Source organism: Globicephala melas, chromosome 12 (genome assembly GCF_963455315.2).
Source record: "Globicephala melas chromosome 12, mGloMel1.2, whole genome shotgun sequence".
In the NCBI taxonomy this organism is placed as follows: domain Eukaryota; kingdom Metazoa; phylum Chordata; class Mammalia; order Artiodactyla; family Delphinidae; genus Globicephala; species Globicephala melas.
Genome location: NC_083325.1, coordinates 18005113 through 18013016, shown reverse-complemented (window position 1 = coordinate 18013016; position 7904 = coordinate 18005113). Strand labels below are relative to the sequence as shown.

Here is a 7904-nt window from a genome sequence, read left to right as displayed (position 1 = left end):
GACATTTAAACCCATAATTTTTCCCACCTTAAAGAATGCTTTCACTTCTGGTTCTACAATTTCATTTACTTGAAATGCCCATAATATTTAAGATATACTATAGGTTAAAAAGAGAAATAGTAATCTCAAGTGGCTGTCTCACTTTATTTATCCACGCTCAGGGGCATAACTTTCAAACAGTTTATAGTTGCTATATTAAAATATCTATAGACAATAACATTTCTTAATACTTATCACCATGACAAAATGTCTTAATATACTAGAGGAGAAAAAGCATCAAAATTCTTCAAAGCCCTGTTTCAATATCACATAAATCACTGACATAGCTATTGGCCTGTTTCAATACTGGTTTCTATTGTCAATTCTATTTAGGAAAAATAATGAATTGTTAAAAATAATCACCAAATATTAACTTGTTATCATGGTCAGGACTACAAGGAATACATGGATACATAATAAGTGTTCTCTCTCCTCAAGCTACATAGATTCTAATAATTTTCTTTAAAAACATGATCAGGGGGCTTCCCTGGTGGCACAGTGGTTGAGAGTCCGCCTGCCGATGCGGGGGACGTGGGTTCGTGCCCCAGTCCCGGAAGATCCCACATGCCGCAGAGCGGCTAGGCCTGTGAGCCATGGCTGCTGAGCCTGTGTGTCCAGAGCCTGTGCTCTGCAACAGGAGAGGCCACAAGAGTGAGAAGCCCATGTACCGCAAAAAAAAAAAAAAAAAAAAAAAAAAGATCAAATAACAATAGTGTTACATAGAAAGTGGTGAAGAAGACTTGCATTTCCACTAGTATTGTGGGCTATATACCTAAATTAATTATTTTTGCTGATTCCAGAAGGGTGTATCAAAGAAAATATTTGAAGATATAATTCTGAGACTATCTAGAACTGAGAAGACACAAGTGATAGAACTTATGAAAGATTTAAGAAACCCGAAGATTCACAAAATTTATAAGCAGGATAAAGGAAATGAAATTTGCATTGTGGTGATAATGACAAAAACCAAAGATGAGATATAGATTTTATAAGATGCCAGAACTAAAGGTTTACATTGAAAGGGGTAACAGCTTGACAGATGACTTCTGTCACAATGGATGCCAGAAGACAGAAATATGACAAAGTCAATGTGCTGAGAGAGAATAACTGTCAACCTAAATCATTATAACCAGTGAAGGTGTCTTTCAAAATGAAAGTGATATAAAGACATTTTCTAACAAAAATTGACATGCATGCCACCTACAGATACTCTCTAAAGAAAAATTTAAATGTTGTGCTGAAGGAGGATTTGAGTACCAAGAAAGAAAAAGATAACGTACAATGTGTTGTGGTATATATATGTAATACTAAATGTATGTTGATTGCATAAAACAATAATAGTCATTAAATTAAAAATTAACATGCATACATATTTGTATGTAATTTTTGATATACAAGAATGAAATTAAAGTGTTCTAAAATATTAGCATTGTGGGGGAAAACTTAAAATATATTGATTAAATTTAGACTGACATATCAAGTGTGCAATTTATAATGTTTAAAAAACGCAATATAGCATAGAAACAGAAAGTGTAACTTCCAAACTAGTAGAGGAATAAAAACAGAAAGAACAAATAATAAGTTCAAATGGAAGCTAAAGTCTAAGAGAAAAGAAAAACATAAAATAGATAGAATGTAAAGTGAAAAACAGGTCCATATATGGCATTAATTTTTGTTACCAAAATCGATTAGATTCCTCAAGGGTAAAAATTGTCATCACGCTTTAGATATATGATCCAACCTCTTCTGTTTACAAGAGACACAGCTATATCATAAATTATCAAAATAGTTGATTGTAAAAGACGAAAAGGAATTACTACACAAATTCAAACCAAAGGAGCTGGTATAACTATATTAATAATAGAAAAACAGAAGTTAAGGCACAAATAATTAGTAGCCAAAAATTTTAGTCACTCCAATGATAAAAATCCAATAACCATGACTACATAAGTGTTCTGAAAGACCATTCACATGATAATTTACCCTCAAGACAGAGAAAGCAAAAGACAGAGTACTAGATATTTTACTTGACACTTTTTTGGTAATTAATAGAAAAAATTGGCTAACGTTAAATAAGAGTCATAGAAGATTTAACAAATTTTAAAACTTAACCTGATATCTATATAGAGAAGACTGAGCTCAGAAACTGGAGAATTTAATCTTTCCAAGCACAAGAACATTTATAAAATTGATTGTGTACAAGGACTTCAAGCATATATGACCCCTATATGCATTCTGATTGCAATGCACTAAGCTAGAAATGAAAGGATTTAACATAAAAATCCCCATGTTTTTGAAAATTAATGTCTTCCACTTAAATGACCTTTGGGTAGAAATATATATATATATATATATATATATATATATATATATTATAGTGGAAATTAGAAAACATTTATAACACATCCAAACCTTTGGGATAGAACTAAAGTGATGCTAAGAAGGATATGCAAAGCCTTAAATGCATATATCTTAAAAGAAAAAAATGATGAAAATTAATGAGGCAATTTGGCCTAAAATAAGTTTTTAAAACTCAAAGAGAAATAAAATGAGTCCAATTTAATTAAATAAAACATCAACATAAAATGAAGAGGAGTAGATCAATAAAATTAAAGTTGGACTTTGGAAAGACTAATGCATTGACAAATCTCTGGCAAGACTGAGGACAGAAAGAGGGAAGGGAAGAGAAGGTATGTTCCCACACTCATAAACACACCAAAATGAGAAAGAATTACTAATTACATAAGCTAAAGAAGATAAAGAATAGTGAGAAAAATTTAGGGACAACTCAGGTGAAAAAAGTTGAACTTGGTGCAAGGAAAAAATAGAAAATCTTAATTGTTTCATAATAAAGACTGAGTAAAGAGGCAAATTTTTCTAAAAAAAATTCAAACCTAGGTAGCTTTATGTAGCAAGTGTTAACAAAAATTTAATACTACACATTCTATTCTAAAGCACAGATTGAGGAAATCTCCACACTTCACTTGAAGAAGATAGCATAGACCTAATATTAAACTGGGAAAAGAAGGAGCCAAGAAAAAATAATTATGTTTTAGTATAAATAATTATACTATACACAGTGGAAATAATTATATTTTAGGTCAAATAAGATTGTAATAGTAGAAAACACTTGTTAGAAAAAATATATAAATGTAGGAAAATGAAAATTCATCATATGCCAACTTTGTGTGTGTGTATGAATTACTTATTTAAGTCTTTGGTTCATGTCTTCTGAACACCTGGGTGAAGACAACTCGAAAAATGTGTTTTTCTCACCCATAAGCATCCCCTCTGCCCTGGCCATGGTCTTCATGGGGGCAAAGGGAAACACTGTGGCCCAGATGTCCCAGGCACTTTCTCTAAGCAAAAGCAGCAGTGGAGGTGGAGACGTCCACCAGGGTTTCCAGAACCTTCTCACCGAAGTTAACAGGACCAGCATACAGTACTTGCTCCGAACCGTCAACAGGCTCTTTGGAGAGAAGACTTATGGTTTCCTCCCATCTTTCAAAGATTCCTGCCGCAAATTCTACCAAGCAGAGACGGAAGAGCTGGACTTTATCAGTGCTGCGGAGGAATCCAGGAAACACATAAACACCTGGGTAGCCCAAAGGACAGAAGGAAAAATTACAGACCTGCTGTCTCCAAATACAGTGGACCCCATGACCTGTCTGGTTCTCGTGAACGCCATCTACTTCAAAGGAAACTGGAAGAATCAGTTTAACAAACAGCACACCAAGGAAAGTCTGTTCAAAGTCAGCAAGAATGTGGAGAAGGCTGTGCAAATGATCTTCAAGAAATCCACCTTTAAAATGAACTACATTGGAGAGATATTCACGAAGATTCTGGTGCTTCCCTACATCGGCAGGGAGCTCAATATGATCATCATGCTTCCCAATGAAAACACGGATTTGAAAACAGTGGAAAAGGACCTTGCTTATGAGAAATTCATCAAGTGGACGAGGCCGGACCTGATAGAGGAGGAGGTGGAGGTGTCCCTGCCCAGGTTTAAGCTGGGGAAGAGCTACGGCATGGAGGGTGTCCTCCGCACCCTGGGTGTGACCGACGCCTTCGAGGACACCAGGGCGGATTTCTCAGCCATGTCGGCCCAGAGGGACCTGCGCCTGTCCCAGGTCATCCACAAGACCTTTGTGGAGGTCGACGAGGAGGGCACAGAGGCGGCCACGGCCTCCGCCGCAGTCCTGATGTTGCGCTGCACCAGAATCACCCCCAGGTTCCGAGACGAACACCCTTTCCTCCTCTTTTTTTTTTTTTTTGCGGTATGTGGGCCTCTCACTGTTGTGGCCTCTCCCATTGCAGAGAACAGGTTCCGGACGTACAGGTTCAGCAGCCATGGCTCACGGGCCCAGCCGCTCCGCGGCATGTGGGATCTTCCCGGACCGGGGCACGAACCCATGTCCCTGCCTCAGCAGGCGGACTCTCAACCACGGCGCCACCCGGGAAGCCCAACCTTTTCTTCATCTTTATCCAGCACAGCAAGACCAGCGGGCTTCTCTTCTGCGGCCGGCTCAGCTCCCCATAAGGAGGCGGCAGCTGCAGGCAGCCCCGCTGGGCCCTACTGGCCCACTTTCCCCGGTACTCCGTGACGTGCCTGTGACCCAAATTGGCCTTGGCGACAGTCCAGAAATAAAGGGTCTGATCGAGAAAAAAAAAAGAAAATTCACTATTCTCGTGAAATAGTGGTTATCTATTTCAGATATATTTTGCAGATATCTTCTCCACTCTTGGCTTTTCATAACCTTAATGGTGTTCTTAATTAAAGAGAAGTTCTTAATTTTGATGTAGTTTGATAAAGTAATTTGGTTTTCTCTAATGTGTAATTCCATAGTTTCTTTTATGATTGTCCTACTTAAGGAACCATCTCCTAGTCTAAGTTTATTAAGATAATTCTCTAAAAGCTTCATAATTTTTATTTTATATTCAGAATAATTTTTACCTATTATATTTAGACCTACGACACATCTGGAACTTTTATGCTGTATGAAGTGAGGTATGGATGCTCAAGATCAATATGAAGTGAGGTATGGATGCTCAATATCAAGATCATGTTTCTATATGGACAAGCACCCATTCCTGAAAAGTGTACCCTTACCTTGCAGCAAAAGTTTCATATTTATTATAATTAGGTGAATGCTTCTGTGTCAGTCTGTTTTCTCTATTATTTTCACTCTTTTGTATTAATACATCATTTCTTAAACCAAAATACACAGATAATGTGTGATCCTATTCAACATTCTCTTGGTTATTTTGTTCCATTTCATTACCATATAAATACTGAAGCAGTTTTCTTTTTTCCAGCCTTATTGAGGTTTAATTGACAAAAATTATATGTAAGTTGTACAACTTGATGTTTTGATATATGTATACCTTGTGAAATAATCACCATAATCAAGCAAATTATATCCATCACTTCACATAGTTACCATTTTGTTTTTTCAAAAATTTTAATTGAGATATAATTAACATATAACTTACCAGTTTCAGATGTACAACATAATGATTTGATATTTGTATAAGTTGCAAAATGATTACTACAATATCTAACATCTGTCACCTCACATGGTTACATATTTTTACTCATGATGAAAACTTTTAAAATCTACTTTCTTAGCAAGTTTCAAATATGCAATACTTGAATAATAATACTTGCAATAATATAGTATTATTAATGATAGCCACCTTTCTATGCATTGCACCCCCATGACTTACAACTGGAAGTTTATACCTTTTTTAAAATTTTATTTTATTTAAGTATAGTTTAATTGCAATGTCATGTTAGTTTCAGGTGTATAGCACAGTGATTCAATTTTTCAGATTCTTTTCCTTTATAAGTTATTATAAAATATTGAGTATAGTTCCCTGTGATATACAATAGATCCTTGTTGGTTGTCTATTTTATATATAGTAGTGTGTGTGAGGAATTTTATACCTTTTGACCCCCTTTACCCATTTCATCCAACCATTCACTCCCCACCTCTGGCAATCAGCAATATGTTCCCTGTATCGATCACTCTAGATTATTTACAGTACCTAATAAAATGAAAATGCTATGTAAATAGTTTTAAATACAATGAAAATGCCATGTAAATAGTTGCTGACATTCAACAAATTCAAGTTTTGCTCTTTGGAACTTCTGGGATTTTTTTTGGATAGTATCAATCCAAGCTTGGTTGAATCAGTGGATGTGGAATCCACAGATATGGAGAGCCAACTATGTCATGGTTAAGTGGAGTTTATTCCAGGAATGTAAGGTTGGTTTCACATTTGAAAATAGTTAAGGCAATTTGCCATATAAATTGTCTGAACAAGAAAAAATATATATTACTGCAATAGCTGCAAATAAACATTTGACAAATTCAAGGCACATTCATGGTAAGACTCTTGGCAAAATAGGAATAAAAAGGAACATCTTCAACGTGAGGTAAAACATCAACAGGAAAAAAAAAATCCTGCATTTTACATTTTGCATATGGGTAAAATGTTGAATGTTTTACCCCAATATATAAGAAGGCAAATGTGTTTGTTGTTACCACACCTATTCATTGTCACACTAGAAGTCTTAACCAGAGCAATAAGGCAAGAAAGCAAAATGAAAACATATAGATTGGAAAAGAAGAAAAACGTATATCTATTTGAAGATGGCATAATTGTCTTCAAAGTAAATCCCCCAAAATATCTAAAAATATATATATTGGAACTACCAAGGAGTACTGCAATACTGTAGAACACAATTTCAATATACAATTAAATATGAGATTTAATTGTATGTCTGTATATTTGCAATAAAAAGAAATTAATAGATTAATAACCATAATAGAACAATTATTGTTAATAGAACCATTATCATTAGAACCAAATACGCAAAAATACTTAATCATAAGTTTGACAAAATACATGCAAGGTCAGCATTCTAATAACTACAAAATACTGTTGAACATAATCAAAGAAGACATAAATAAATGGAGAGGTAGATCAGGTTTATGAGTTGGATAATTCAACACTGTTAAGAAATCAATTCTCCCAAATATATCTGTTCATTTAAAGCAAGCTCAAAGTGCCAGAATATTTTAATTAATGGAAATAGACCACATGATTCTAAAATTTATATGAAATTGCAAAGTTAATATAATTACAATACAATTTTGGCAAAGAACAATTAGAAGGTTATTGAAAGACTCACATTACCTAATTCCAAGACTCATTATAAAACTACAGTAGTGACTATGGATATCACACATTTTATGCTATAAGAAATAAACCAGACTCAAAGTTTAATATGATATAATTCTATTTATGTAAAAGTCTGTAAAAGTGTTAAACTACAGTGATGGTGAATATTCTGTGTTTGCAATGGGCTGAGTGTATGGAGAGGAGTGTACTCTAGAGGAGTTTGAGGAAACATGTTGGGGGTGGTAGAATTATTCTAAATCTTGATTGTGATCACTGTGATGTAACTTGATTTATTTATCTAAACTCAGAACCATATTTTAACATGGGTGAATTTTTTTTTTTTTTTTTTTTTTTTTTTTTTTTTGCATTACGCGGGCCTCTCACTGTTATGGCCTCTCCCGTCGCAGAGCACAGGCTCCGGATGTGCAGGCTCAGCGGCCATGGCTCACGGACCCAGCGGCTCTGTGGCATTTGGGATCTTCCCGGACCGGGGCACGAACCTGTGTCCCCTGCATCGGCAGGCGGACTCTCAACCAATGTGCCACCAGGGAAGCCCACATGGGTGAACTTTATTATATGTAAATTTTAACTCAAAAACTCTAGAAAGTTTATCTATAAATTATTCAATAAAAATAAATAATGTATTGTTTAGTGATAAAAACCTATTACTAAATTAT

At 35.1% G+C, this 7904-nt stretch overlaps 1 pseudogene; it reads left to right on the top strand.

The window, feature by feature from the left end:
* Window positions 1-3263: 3263 nt before the first annotated feature.
* LOC115842548 (serpin B6 pseudogene) lies at window positions 3264-4579 on the top strand (annotated as a pseudogene).
* The last annotated feature ends 3325 nt before the right edge of the window (window positions 4580-7904 follow it).